We start from the raw sequence: 14974 nt of genomic DNA, 5'->3' as shown, positions 1-14974 counted from the left end.
TCAAGAACCAAGAAGGTGAAGGAAGCTTTACGAGCCTTGATCATTCACCATACAAGCAAGGGGCAAGCTAGGTTTGAAGATTCGATAGACCATGAAGTTACTTTGTTCACTTGTACGTTTGAAGCGAAGGAATGATCTCATACTTGTTAGCTTAGTTGGTAGTTGTTTTAAGACTGTCTAGTTTAGTAGTTGTTAGGCGTTTAGTATTTTATTACTTATTGGGCCTTACCGGAAAGCCTTAAAGAGTTGGCTCTTTAAGCTCTTTTATGCGGACCGAATCTCTTCCAGGTTTATGTGGACCGGATTTTGCCCTAGTTTTAGCCTATAAAAAGGCACCTCTTGTATGAGTAAAGGGGAGATTATTACAACCAGAAATCGTGAGGAATTTTCCTTCAAGTTCTTAACCGTTGGGAGAAAAGATCCAACTCTGATAATTACAAGGTTGGGAGGTTCTAGGAGGGTCTTCCCCTAGGGTTGCCTATATCAATCCTCTTGAAGGTCCTCATGTGAGCCTGAGCAATTAATAGTAAACAATCACTTATAAACCCCAATTATCGAGAAAGATTGCACGCTTGTACAATCCTAAGAAATTTCACTAAAATGAGCCTAAATTACTCGCGAATTAAGGCTCAAAAGTAGGGTTTTAAAGTACAAAAGAAATCAAGTTTTCGTCTTTGAAATCAAGTATAAAACGTTCAAGTAATATCGAAGGAATAAGGAGAATTCGAAAAACTCCATTTCCTTAAGATTCGGAAATTTCAGTTTTGATACGAGATTTTTGAAAAATCGTATCTCACTCTTTACACGTCCAAAATTGGAAAAATTGGTACCGTTGGAATCCTCTTCCAAAGTAATAAAAGTTCCTAGAATAAACTTTCCCATGATTCCAAACGGAAAGTATTCAAAAATTAGCTCAAAGTTGCTGTTTTGGGGCACTTAAGGCAGGTTTAGGTTGGATTTTGGCCAACTTTGAAAATTTGGAAAAATTCACTTGATTTGAACTAGCCTCTGAAATTTGTAACTCCATTAGAGTTTCAATCCAAGTTTAAAACAAAATAAACAGAACAAAATTTGGAGATTTGAGCACCAAGAAATGGTAGCTCAAAGTTACTAAAGTTTCCTTGTTAATCAAGGATTTTCCAAACTCGAATCATGAACTTTGGAAGTTTAGTTGAGCAGTGTAACGGACTCGGAATGGCACCAAATTTAGTAGTATAATACTACCATATAAGGACTATTCCTCTACCAATTTTCATAGAAAAATATGTACGGAAAGTTGGTTAACGAAACCACTAAAGTCCCAAGAAGTTCCTCGGCAAATCTGCCTTGGACTTCCGTTTTTCCGTTTTCAAAACGTTTGGCCAATAAAACACCTCAAACATGGTTCATTTTAGTAGATAATGTCTAAGAGAAGTCCAAGATACATTTGGTAGGTGATTAACACCAAAAATTTCGAAGGAAGAAGTCCCAATATCGATTAAGACTTGAACTAGCCATAAGAGGGTTTGAAATCTCTGAGTCAGTTTGGGATTTCAGCCACAAATCACTCAATTCAACTCGGAATTGAGCATGGTTGATGGAATTGGAAATTATATTCATAAGGCTATATTTTCTCAGAAGAAACCGTTTTCAAAATCTGTCCATAACCAGCTCATTCGTGAGCATCAAGTTATAGCTCATGTGCTGCCTTCCAGGAAACAACGAAACAGGACAGCAATTTTTAAATGAATGGTTTGGCTTGCTCAAGTGGAACCAGGATGTACATTTTATACCAACGGAAATATGGGAATGTCTAGTTTCCAGTGCCACAAATGGCACTCGATTCTGACATCGGAGCGATGAATTATAGCCAAAACAAGACGACTGCCAGAGCAGTGACGGGAACATTTTCCAGTTTTCTAAGCTTTCGTAATTCCAACATTTGGGTGACCAAATAAAGTTATTTTTCAATGAAACTTTTACACACTCACTATAACATGTAAAAAACATAAACAATCCATTGGAACCTCAAAATTTTGCATCAAAGTGCATGAACATAATAGGGGCAAAATTGTCACTTTTGGTCATTGCACCATCTTTGAGTTTCTATCAACAATCTAACATTATTCCACTAATTTAAACACTAAACCAACATTAATATCACCATCAATCACCAAATCAGTCCCTCAAACCAAAGTGGGAGTTCATAGAGCCCACACAACCATTTTTGCATCATAAACAAGCTACCCATGTGCATGCATGAGCTTAAATGTGTCAGATAACTTCCATAAATCAAGTTTCCAAGGTTTGATCATCACTTACTTGGTTTGATGTTCCAAAGTAGAATTTTCGGTCCTCTCTTGTCCAAGAAAAACCGTGGAAAGTAGCTCCTTTTCTTAGCTAGATAAACTCTCCAAGTAATGAGCCAAGCGTGGATGAAAATTGATGTGAATTGGATGAAGATTGATGAAGATATTTGGAGAACTTTGGTGTTGTTTTGCAAGCTCAATGGCCGGCTGTCTTAGGGAAGAAGAGAGAGGGAATTTTGATCTAAATGAGGTTTCCAAAAGAAGCTTTAATGTGTGGCTATAATTCACTCTAAAGTCAACTCTTCAATAGTGCGCATACGCGCGCGTTTCGTGCTCGATTCCTCTCGAGTTTATTTCACCAGTGCACTAAACCTCCAATGCACTTATATTCATACTATTATTATTCACTCTTAAAGGTATAAAATGAAGGTCTAAAGTCTCCAATTAATCGCGCGCGTAAAGACGCATACTTCCAATTTAAGCGCAATAAAGTGAAACTTCCAAAAAATTCTTATAACGATAATATAACTAACTAACATTTGAACTCTTAAACATAAAAATACCTATTTTAGGAATAATGTACATGTCCCCGAGTTCCAAGTTTATTGTACTCTCAATCGGTTAAGATTTCCAAACACGTTTTCACTATTTTCATTAAACGAGCTCCCAAAAATTGATTTTTGAAACAAGTCACTTTAAAAATATAATGAAGCTATAATTCCATGTATTTAGGTCTAATATGGGTAAAAAATAATATTCAGGGCAAATATCCAAATTAATAATTAATTGAGCCAAAAATAGAGGTTTAAAAATAAGAATTTTTACGAGTCTTCACAGCAGGCATTTTCCCTCTTTCTTCCAACAATTCGCCTCCGTGTGATTTGGCCCTCTGCAATATCCACAGGGACCACGAGTAGCAGAAACCGATCCTCCCTGTGAGGCACCACTTGACACCCCCGGTAGTCGTACTCCCACGTTTCCCTTTCCACTCTTAGGGGGCGTACTTTTATCCTCTTGTTCTGAGCTACTTCCAGGAAATCCCCTTTTCTTGACTTGGAAATTTCCAACTTGTAACCTCGCAGTTTCCACTCGCTGGGCCTTCTCCACAGCATCACTAAAGGCACTAAGTTGGGCTACAGCCAGGTCCTTCTGAATCTCAACATTTAGTCCCTGGATAAAACGCCTTATCCGTCTTTGTTCGTTTACAATCAGTTCGGGCGCAAATTTAGATAACCGAGTAAATTGACTCTCATACTCGGCTACGGTCTGAGTTCCTTGGCGAAGCCAAATGAATTCCTCTTCCTTCCTTTCTTGGATTAGATGAGGGAAAAACTTGGCGTTGAATTCCCTCATGAAGTTCACCTACGTCCTCGGGATTTGTTCTCTTTCCCATTTCGTTCGACTTACGTTCCACCAAGAACGGGCGGCTCCCTCCAGTTGGAAGACAGCAAACGTGACCTGCCTCTCCTTGGTATAGTGTAAAGCTACAAATATGTCTATCATTTTCTCCAACCATCTTTCGGCCACATCTGGATCGGGCCCTCCAAGGAATTTCGGTGGGGAGAACTTTTGAAATCTCTCGAGGGCTCTATCCTCGCCCTCTACATTGTTACCAGGGTTTCCAGGTTGAGGATTAGGGTTTTGGCCCTGGTGTTTCACTACATGGGCTAGCAGATCAGTCATACGCTGGATAGCAGCGGCTACTTGGGCATTAGGGTCAATTCTAGGCTCAGGGTTTGGTTCAGGCGTGGGTTCCCGATTACCCCTTTCAGTCGAAGGTTGTCCACGACGGGTACCCTCCATTGGATTAACCATTCTAGGGTCGAAGGGTGAAAATAACATTAAAGATAATTATATGCATAAGTAAGTAACAAAAGGTACACACAGATCAAAACATATATACCTAACACTTTATCAAACAAATCACACGATAGCAGTCGATTAGATACAAGCAAAAGGAATCCCATGAAAGTATCAAGGTCATCAAAGATACTATATACCAACTAGGCCAAAGGTATAAAAGCAATTAACGAAAAGCTTTCCCTCTCTAGGGCTCCATCCATAATCTACGAGAAATAAACAATTTATATCTTAATCAAGGTTAATCATACTTAAGGACACCCGAACAAATCACACGAAGTTCCATAGAATCACATTTCTAGTTCGCCCAAGTCTCTTCTAACCTAGGCTCTCATCTCTGTAGTAGTCGGGTACAAGAATCCCAAATAAGATAATTCACAACTCGAGCCCGTCGGTCCCAAGCCTAAATCATCCATATTAAAGATTCCTACCCGACATACATATCTATCTTCCTCAAGTTCCATGATAGAGATTTTTACACTTCTAACATGCACGGTTCATAACTTACACCCAAGAAAACACTTAATCCTTTAAACACATTCACAAAGTAGGACCATAACACTACTTGGCCCAAGCTCACTCCGTGCAGAGACCGCGTGAAGTGGCTCTGATACCAACTGTGACAGCCCCACCTCCCCCTAAGGCTAACCAAAGGGTTTAGCGGACTGCCTGCCCAGCTCTCGCCAGGACTACGAAGTCGAATCACACACAAACCCTACCCTAAGAAAATGAACAATTGAAAACCACCAAACTCAAATATAACTTACCAAATCATACGGTAAAATGGAACATCGATTAAACACTTCAACGAAAAGGAAAACGAAAAACCAAAACGAAACTGAAAATGAATAGTAACCGCCACATCACAATCCGGTCGGATTGGAGGCCGTAGCTTAACCCAATTTTTTTTCAAACTGCCTTGCAAATCTAGCCTGATATTCGGCCAAGAACTGGCCGGATTCGGTGACCAGTTCCCAGCAAAATTTTTTCTTCTTTCCTCGTTCAATTTCCGTACTCGTCCAAAACTCAACCAAATACAAATATACTTTAACTAACATGAGAGAGTATACATTTCCAAGTAAATGTACCATGTAAACATAAGGAAACGCTTGTATATTTACACATTGGTAACTTTACAAATCAAACAAAACATTCGATTAAAATATATTTAGCAAAAATAGGGCTTATGGGCAGTCAAGGGTATTTCAGTCATTTCACATGCTACGGTGCTCCGATTGAGCTGAAATTTTACAGGCAGCTATAAAACATCATTTCCTACAACTTTATGTTTTAACCTAAGGCTAATTCGGCCTTCTTCCTATCCAAACAGTACCGGGCAGAATTGAAACCCTAATCTGAAATTTTCCGCAAAAAGTGGAAATTTTCCGCAATTAGCTACAATTTACGCACTAAGAGTCCATTCTAGACCATTCCAAACCATCAACCATGGCCAACCCATATTAAACATATAAAAATAGAAAAATCATGAATAATTATGAAAATTCACCAATCTCTACCAAAAGTCAAGAAATCTTCCACAAAATCACATCTTTGACTACCACAAACCACTAATTAAACATTATTGAGAACAAAAGGGAGGTTCCTTAGCTACTCACCTTACCAATTCAAGAAAGGAGCCAACTTAGTACCACTTTCTTCCAAACCACTTTGTGAGGCCCCAGTCCGTTCGTAAGCTGATATGAGGGTTATTCGTTAATCGGTGAGGTGGTTTCGGGTTTTTATCGCCCGTCTTTTCTACATTTTTCTTTATTGGAAATTTTTCCCAGATAATTTTTATGAGTAAATATAGTTTTTAGATGATTTTTCTAGTATCGGTTAGATTTTGAGAAAATAAGAACGGATTTCGGACGTGGGACCCACTAGTGCGAAAAGTTCGGGAAAATTCGGCCAATAAGCTTAAATTTCGGATACTGTGAAAAATTTATCGGGTGTTAGGAGATAAGTAGAGGAGGTGATTTGATTGATGTGAGAGAGAAAAGAAAAGATAAGATTGCATTTAAGAGGTGACAAGTGTCACCTTCTTAGTGGTTCCAAGTTAAGATTTACTATTCCAATTTTTGACTTTTTTTGACCACAAGGTAAATATCTTAAAAATTGCTCAAAAATTCACCATTTCTTCTCCTTGGTGGCCGGCCCTCTTGTGCTAAGAAAGGAAGAAAACTTCTTCAATTTACAAGTCCCAACTAGCTCAAATCACCCAAAAATACTTGCTTCCATCTATTTCTACTCCATAAAATTGATAATTGCTATCAATTTTGGATTTGGAAGAATTTCTGGAAAATTAGGGTTCTTGGTTGAACATTCTGTCCGAAATTTTAGGTCATAGATAGAGGCCGAATTGGACTTTTCTCAAAACATGAAAGTTGTAGGTATTGATGAGTTTGAAGTGCCTGCAAAATTTCAGGGAATTTGGAGTAGTATAGAGTGAGTTATGCCGTTTTTACTGTTGCTGTTTTTGGTGAACAGAATGTCCGAACTGCGATAGTAATTGTCTGTTTTGACTGGAATTGGTTTGGATTTTATTGTTGGTGTCTTCTGATGAAATGTAGCTTGATGTCTTAGCTTTCATATTCCTTTGGAATCAATGCTTTTGGACCTGTATAGACAGACTTGGACTGATTACAGTTTTGTGTAATTTGGGAACCTGCAATTACGGTTCTGGGTTGGTTTTCTGCATTTTGACTTAGTTGTGCTAGGATTTGGATTGAGAGACCTTCTACATTGTTGTAGCCCCTTAAGTCCTGGATATCCCTGTAAATTTTCAGGATTAACGGAGTGGTATAACCTGAGTTCTAAACGAAATACTCAGACCTGTTTTGACCGTCAAATTCTGTTCTGTTCTTATATCCGGACAGTTTATGACTGGAGCTTTGGCTTCACGTTTGACTAGGTTACAAGCTGTTTGGGCTTGTGACCAAAACACCAAACATATAGCCCTATATCAGAGCTTTCTAACGCCCTTGGAATTTCATGAATCGGATTTATAAAACCTGAGATATAGCCGAGCAAATAAGGCCTGCCCGTGAAAATGACTATTTTCTGGTCAGATTTGTTTTGGTCCTGACGACCAACTTCTGTTCCGAATTTGGATTGCCAACCTTCATGAAAGTTGTTCCATTTGGAATGAACTATCTAACTCCCAATTTTCAACTCTTTTTCCCATGTGTAGCATAGAAAACAGTTTGCACTCAAAACTGACCATTTGTGCATTGGCCAGATTTCGTATGTGATTGTGTTTGGTTCATTTGGGGCTGAAGCCTCCAGTTTCAGTTCTGGATATCTTCATAACAATTGTTTTTCATCCTTTAAGCTTCGATATGGTGTCTCATACGCCTTAATCCGATATTCGTAGCTCAACTTATGATTACAATAGAAACGAGTGTCAAATCTGCCGTTTCCGCTAACGGCCGTTTCCGTTTCCGTCCGTCATATGTATGTGCGCGCGTGCCGTTTTTGCCGTTTTGTTTGTTTGAGGCATGATAGTAGCCGTTTACGATATGATGTGACACAATCTTCTATTACAGACGGTGGTGAGCTGGGCGGAACTGGTGGGGCCCACTACTAGCTGTTCATTTCGATCCGACTTCGTACTTTTGCTATTTCAGTTTTTGAGTAAGTATTCAGGCCAGTATGGTGTGTTTTCTTTGCTATGTGTTTGAGATGTGTGAAAAGGGTACTTAGGCGAGGGTGTACTTTATCGCACTCGACCTAAACCCTAATTTGAATGTATAATTGTACTTGGCATATGTATATGAACCTTTTGGAACCAAAACCCTTGAGCTTGTGGCTCGGGGCGACTTTCGAGTAAAGTTTGTGAAGTTTGCAAAGTTTGTGAGTTCGTGGGCCCGATCTAAGACCTGTATGGACTATTCGAGCCGGTTAGGGCTTGGTCGAAGTCAGTCCAACTTAGTCTGAGGTCACCAAGTTTGTAGGTTCATGTTATGAACCAATTTTGTGAATCCGGTTCACCGAGAAGGTGACCAAGTTTGTGACCCGAGCTTGTGACTCAAGCTCAAGTTTGTGATTTCGTTCGCCCGGGCAAGTTTGTGAGGTGACTGGCCAGTGAGGGTGATAAGGTGTCGGTGGGTGTACAAGTGAAGTTCTACGGACCATTGAGTGTGGTCGACGGAGTGTCGGCAGGAGATCACGCATGGCATATGAATTGGCTTTGGAGCCACCTGTATCCTTATTATGTGATGTTACTTTTCTGCTTTTGCTTTACTCTTACTGTGTAACTGTTGTTACGTGAAATTTATGCTTTCGCCCCTGTTTACTTACTAAGCATATAGCTTACCCCTTTCCTTTTGTTTTCCTTAGCAGGGGCCGACGCGGGGACTTTTGGCTCGTACACTAGTATAGTTAGATTGGCTTGTATTAGTTAAACAGTTAGGATGTTTGTTTTAGTTTTGGTGGTTTGTATAAGGACCCTTCTTAGGGTCTACCTTTTGCTGGTTATTGTTATAGTATATTAGAGTGGTTTGGCTTGATGCTTTTGAAGATGTAAATAGACTTTTGGTGGTTGTATATATTATGAATCGTGTTCTTGTGGCTTAGAAGAGTTTTATTAGCTTTAAGTTTTGAGTCCTGGCGCGAGCTAGGCAGGCGGCCCGCCGATACCCTTGGGTTCGCCCTTGGGAGAAGTGGGGTCGTCACAGGTGGTATCAGAGCGCCTAGGTTAGAGGACTTGGGCAATTGTGGGACATACGTGATAGGTTTATTAGGATTACTTAGGATTATGTGAATCTCTTTAAGTTGAATGATCTATTTTAAGCTGAAATGTCGGTCAACTAACGAATTAATGTTTGTAGGTATGGATTTGGGCAGTTCTAGCGGCGTGGGACCGGGACCGAGACCTCCGAGTGGGAGGGGCCCGGAGTATCACGTTTGATTGTGGGGTCTTACTAGATATGGCCGCGGGGGCACCCCCACGAGCTACCGGGCCAGAGCAGATAGGTGAGATAGGTACTTTAGGTTCCGTAGGGAACCGGGGCCCTAGGGGAGGCGTTTAGGGTCGCTTTCGTATTTTGATTAGCTGGCAGATTACTTTTGTTAGAACTGGCCTGGCTAATTTCTTTTGTTATCTGGTTGGTTGACTAGATTTTTGGAGCCGGAGTGCTCGTGTGTATATTGGGTTTTGACCCGACTGGAGGTCGGGTCATTTGTATATCTTTTGGTGTGACATTGTATTGTACCTATCCTTTGCGTGCCTTTCGTGTATCTGTTTTGTGTTTTGTGTTTTCGTGTATCCTTTACGGCAGGTTTCGAAGGTACGCTTTGACCACGGATTGAATTTCGAGGACGAAATTGTCCTAAGTGGGGGAGATTGTGAGGCCCCAGTCCGTTCGTAAGCTGATATGAGGGTTATTCGTTAATCGGTGAGGTGGTTTCGGGTTTTTATCGCCCGTCTTTTCTACATTTTTCTTTATTGGAAATTTTTCCCAGATAATTTTTATGAGTAAATATAGTTTTTAGATGATTTTTCTAGTATCGGTTAGATTTTGAGAAAATAAGAACGGATTTCGGACGTGGGACCCACTAGTGCGAAAAGTACGGGAAAATTCGGCCAATAAGCTTAAATTTCGGATACTGTGAAAAATTTATCGGGTGTTAGGAGATAAGTAGAGGAGGTGATTTGATTGATGTGAGAGAGAAAAGAAAAGATAAGATTGCATTTAAGAGGTGACAAGTGTCACCTTCTTAGTGGTTCCAAGTTAAGATTTACTATTCCAATTTTTGACTTTTTTTGACCACAAGGTAAATATCTTAAAAATTGCTCAAAAATTCACCATTTCTTCTCCTTGGTGGCCGGCCCTCTTGTGCTAAGAAAGGAAGAAAACTTCTTCAATTTACAAGTCCCAACTAGCTCAAATCACCCAAAAATACTTGCTTCCATCTATTTCTACTCCATAAAATCTCTCTAGTTGGTGTTAGTGGTTGGTTTGGTGAAGTTTTTGGAAGAGCTAAGGTGTTCCACAACTTCCTCTCTCTTGTTTTCTTGGTAAGTGGTGCTTGACTACCCTCCTATACCTTATGAAGCTTAGGTTATGCTTATTAGTGATTAAAGTGCTGAAATTTCTGGTTTTTATCTTGGTTTGAAGTGATTTGGTGAAGTTTTTATTTTATTGATGATTTTTCTGGTTTAATTGGATTATGATGGTGTGGTTGTTTATGATGATTGGCAATGGCCTATAATGACACTAGTAGGTGTGAATAGTTGATAATTGCAATCAATTTTGGATTTGGAAGAATTTCTGGAAAATTAGGGTTCTTGGTTGAACATTCTGTCCGAAATTTTAGGTCATAGATAGAGGCCGAATTGGACTTTTCTCAAAACATGAAAGTTGTAGATATTGATGAGGTTGAAGTGCCTGCAAAATTTTAGGGAATTTGGAGTAGTATAGAGTGAGTTATGCCGTTTTTACTGTTGCTGTTTTTGGTGAACAGAATGTCCGAACTGCGATAGTAATTGTCTGTTTTGACTGGAATTGGTTTGGATTTTGTTGTTGGTGTCTTCTGATGAAATGTAGCTTGATGTCTTAGCTTTCATATTCCTTTGGAATCAATGCTTTTGGACCTGTATAGACTGACTTGGACTGATTACAGTTTTGTGTGATTTGGGAACCTGCAATTACGGTTCTGGGTTGGTTTTCTGCATTTTGACTTAGTTGTGCTAGGATTTGGATTGAGAGGCCTTCTACATTGTTGTAGCCCCTTAAGTCCTGGATATCCCTGTAAATTTTCAGGATTAACGGAGTGGTATAACCTGAGTTCTAAATGAAATACTCAGACCTGTTTTGACCGTCAAATTCTGTTCTGTTCTTATATCCGGACAGTTTATGACTGGAGCTTTGGCTTCACGTTTGACTAGGTTACAAGCTGTTTGGGCTTGCGACCAAAACACCAAACTTATAGCCCTATATCAGAGCTTTCTAACGCCCTTGGAATTTCATGAATCGGATTTATAAAACCTGAGATATAGCCGAGCAAATAAGGCCTGCCCGTGAAAATGACCATTTTCTGGTCAGATTTGTTTTGGTCCTGACGACCAACTTCTGTTCCGAATTTGGATTGCCGACCTTCATGAAAGTTGTTCCATTTGGAATGAACTATCTAACTGCCAATTTTCAACTCTTTTGCCCATGTGTAGCATAGAAAACAGTTTGCACTCAAAACTGACCATTTGTGCATTGGCCAGATTTCGTATGTGATTGTGTTTGGTTCATTTGGGGCTGAAGCCTCCAGTTTCAGTTCTGGATATCTTCATAACAATTGTTGTTCATCCTTTAAGCTTCGATATGGTGTCTCATACGCCTTAATCCGATATTCGTAGCTCAACTTATGATTACAATAGAAACGAGTGTCAAATCTGCCGTTTCCGCTAACGGCCGTTTCCGTTTCCGTCCGTCATATGTATGTGCGCGCGTGCCGTTTTTGCCGTTTTGTTTGTTTGAGGCATGATAGTAGCCGTTTACGATATGATGTGACACAATCTTCTATTTCAGACGGTGGTGAGCTGGGCGGAACTGGTGGGGCCCACTACTAGCTGTTCATTTCGATCCGACTTCGTACTTTTGCTATTTCAGTTTTTGAGTAAGTATTCAGGCCAGTATGGTGTGTTTTCTTTGCTATGTGTTTGAGATGTGTGAAAAGGGTACTTAGGCGAGGGTGTACTTTATCGCACTCGACCTAAACCCTAATTTGAATGTATAATTGTACTTGGCATATGTATATGAACCTTTTGGAACCAAAACCCTTGAGCTTGTGGCTCGGGGCGACTTTCGAGTAAAGTTTGTGAAGTTTGCAAAGTTTGTGAGTTCGTGGGCCCGATCTAAGACCTGTATGGACTATTCGAGCCGGTTAGGGCTTGGTCGAAGTCAGTCCAACTTAGTCTGAGGTCACCAAGTTTGTAGGTTCATGTTATGAACCAATTTTGTGAATCCGGTTCACCGAGAAGGTGACCAAGTTTGTGACCCGAGCTTGTGACTCAAGCTCAAGTTTGTGATTTCGTTCGCCCGGGCAAGTTTGTGAGGTGACTGGCCAGTGAGGGTGATAAGGTGTCGGTGGGTGTACAAGTGAAGTTCTACGGACCATTGAGTGTGGTCGACGGAGTGTCGGCAGGAGATCACGCATGGCATATGAATTGGCTTTGGAGCCACCTGTATCCTTATTATGTGATGTTACTTTTCTGCTTTTGCTTTACTCTTACTGTGTAACTGTTGTTACGTGAAATTTATGCTTTCGCCCCTGTTTACTTACTAAGCATATAGCTTACCCCTTTCCTTTTGTTTTCCTTAGCAGGGGCCGACGCGGGGACTTTTGGCTCGTACACTAGTATAGTTAGATTGGCTTGTATTAGTTAAACAGTTAGGATGTTTGTTTTAGTTTTGGTGGTTTGTATAAGGACCCTTCTTAGGGTCTACCTTTTGCTGGTTATTGTTATAGTATATTAGAGTGGTTTGGCTTGATGCTTTTGAAGATGTAAATAGACTTTTGGTGGTTGTATATATTATGAATCGTGTTCTTGTGGCTTAGAAGAGTTTTATTAGCTTTAAGTTTTGAGTCCTGGCGCGAGCTAGGCAGGCGGCCCGCCGATACCCTTGGGTTCGCCCTTGGGAGAAGTGGGGTCGTCACAGGTGGTATCAGAGCGCCTAGGTTAGAGGACTTGGGCAATTGTGGGACATACGTGATAGGTTTATTAGGATTACTTAGGATTATGTGAATCTCTTTAAGTTGAATGATCTATTTTAAGCTGAAATGTCGGTCAACTAACGAATTAATGTTTGTAGGTATGGATTTGGGCAGTTCTAGCGGCGTGGGACCGGGACCGAGACCTCCGAGTGGGAGGGGCCCGGAGTATCACGTTTGATTGTGGGGTCTTACTAGATATGGCCGCGGGGGCACCCCCACGAGCTACCGGGCCAGAGCAGATAGGTGAGATAGGTACTTTAGGTTCCGTAGGGAACCGGGGCCCTAGGGGAGGCGTTTAGGGTCGCTTTCGTATTTTGATTAGCTGGCAGATTACTTTTGTTAGAACTGGCCTGGCTAATTTCTTTTGTTATCTGGTTGGTTGACTAGATTTTTGGAGCCGGAGTGCTCGTGTGTATATTGGGTTTTGACCCGACTGGAGGTCGGGTCATTTGTATATCTTTTGGTGTGACATTGTATTGTACCTATCCTTTGCGTGCCTTTCGTGTATCTGTTTTGTGTTTTGTGTTTTCGTGTATCCTTTACGGCAGGTTTCGAAGGTACGCTTTGACCACGGATTGAATTTCGAGGACGAAATTGTCCTAAGTGGGGGAGATTGTGAGGCCCCAGTCCGTTCGTAAGCTGATATGAGGGTTATTCGTTAATCGGTGAGGTGGTTTCGGGTTTTTATCGCCCGTCTTTTCTACATTTTTCTTTATTGGAAATTTTTCCCAGATAATTTTTATGAGTAAATATAGTTTTTAGATGATTTTTCTAGTATCGGTTAGATTTTGAGAAAATAAGAACGGATTTCGGACGTGGGACCCACTAGTGCGAAAAGTACGGGAAAATTCGGCCAATAAGCTTAAATTTCGGATACTGTGAAAAATTTATCGGGTGTTAGGAGATAAGTAGAGGAGGTGATTTGATTGATGTGAGAGAGAAAAGAAAAGATAAGATTGCATTTAAGAGGTGACAAGTGTCACCTTCTTAGTGGTTCCAAGTTAAGATTTACTATTCCAATTTTTGACTTTTTTTGACCACAAGGTAAATATCTTAAAAATTGCTCAAAAATTCACCATTTCTTCTCCTTGGTGGCCGGCCCTCTTGTGCTAAGAAAGGAAGAAAACTTCTTCAATTTACAAGTCCCAACTAGCTCAAATCACCCAAAAATACTTGCTTCCATCTATTTCTACTCCATAAAATCTCTCTAGTTGGTGTTAGTGGTTGGTTTGGTGAAGTTTTTGGAAGAGCTAAGGTGTTCCACAACTTCCTCTCTCTTGTTTTCTTGGTAAGTGGTGCTTGACTACCCTCCTATACCTTATGAAGCTTAGGTTATGCTTATTAGTGATTAAAGTGCTGAAATTTCTGGTTTTTATCTTGGTTTGAAGTGATTTGGTGAAGTTTTTATTTTATTGATGATTTTTCTGGTTTAATTGGATTATGATGGTGTGGTTGTTTATGATGATTGGCAATGGCCTATAATGACACTAGTAGGTGTGAATAGTTGATAATTGCAATCAATTTTGGATTTGGAAGAATTTCTGGAAAATTAGGGTTCTTGGTTGAACATTCTGTCCGAAATTTTAGGTCATAGATAGAGGCCGAATTGGACTTTTCTCAAAACATGAAAGTTGTATATATTGATGAGGTTGAAGTGCCTGCAAAATTTCAGGGAATTTGGAGTAGTATAGAGTGAGTTATGCCGTTTTTACTGTTGCTGTTTTTGGTGAACAGAATGTCCGAACTGCGATAGTAATTGTCTGTTTTGACTGGAATTGGTTTGGATTTTATTGTTGGTGTCTTCTGATGAAATGTAGCTTGATGTCTTAGCTTTCATATTCCTTTGGAATCAATGCTTTTGGACCTGTATAGACAGACTTGGACTGATTACAGTTTTGTGTGATTTGGGAACCTGCAATTACGGTTCTGGGTTGGTTTTCTGCATTTTGACTTAGTTGTGCTAGGATTTGGATTGAGAGGCCTTCTACATTGTTGTAGCCCCTTAAGTCCTGGATATCCCTGTAAATTTTCAGGATTAACGGAGTGGTATAACCTGAGTTCTAAACGAAATACTCAGACCTGTTTTGACCGTCAAATTCTGTTCTGTTCTTATATCC

The sequence above is a fragment of the Coffea arabica genome, chromosome 10e, assembly GCF_036785885.1.
Source record: "Coffea arabica cultivar ET-39 chromosome 10e, Coffea Arabica ET-39 HiFi, whole genome shotgun sequence".
In the NCBI taxonomy this organism is placed as follows: Eukaryota; Viridiplantae; Streptophyta; class Magnoliopsida; order Gentianales; family Rubiaceae; genus Coffea; species Coffea arabica.
The sequence above is the reverse complement of the archived record's forward strand: the minus strand, read 5'-3'. Positions refer to the sequence as shown.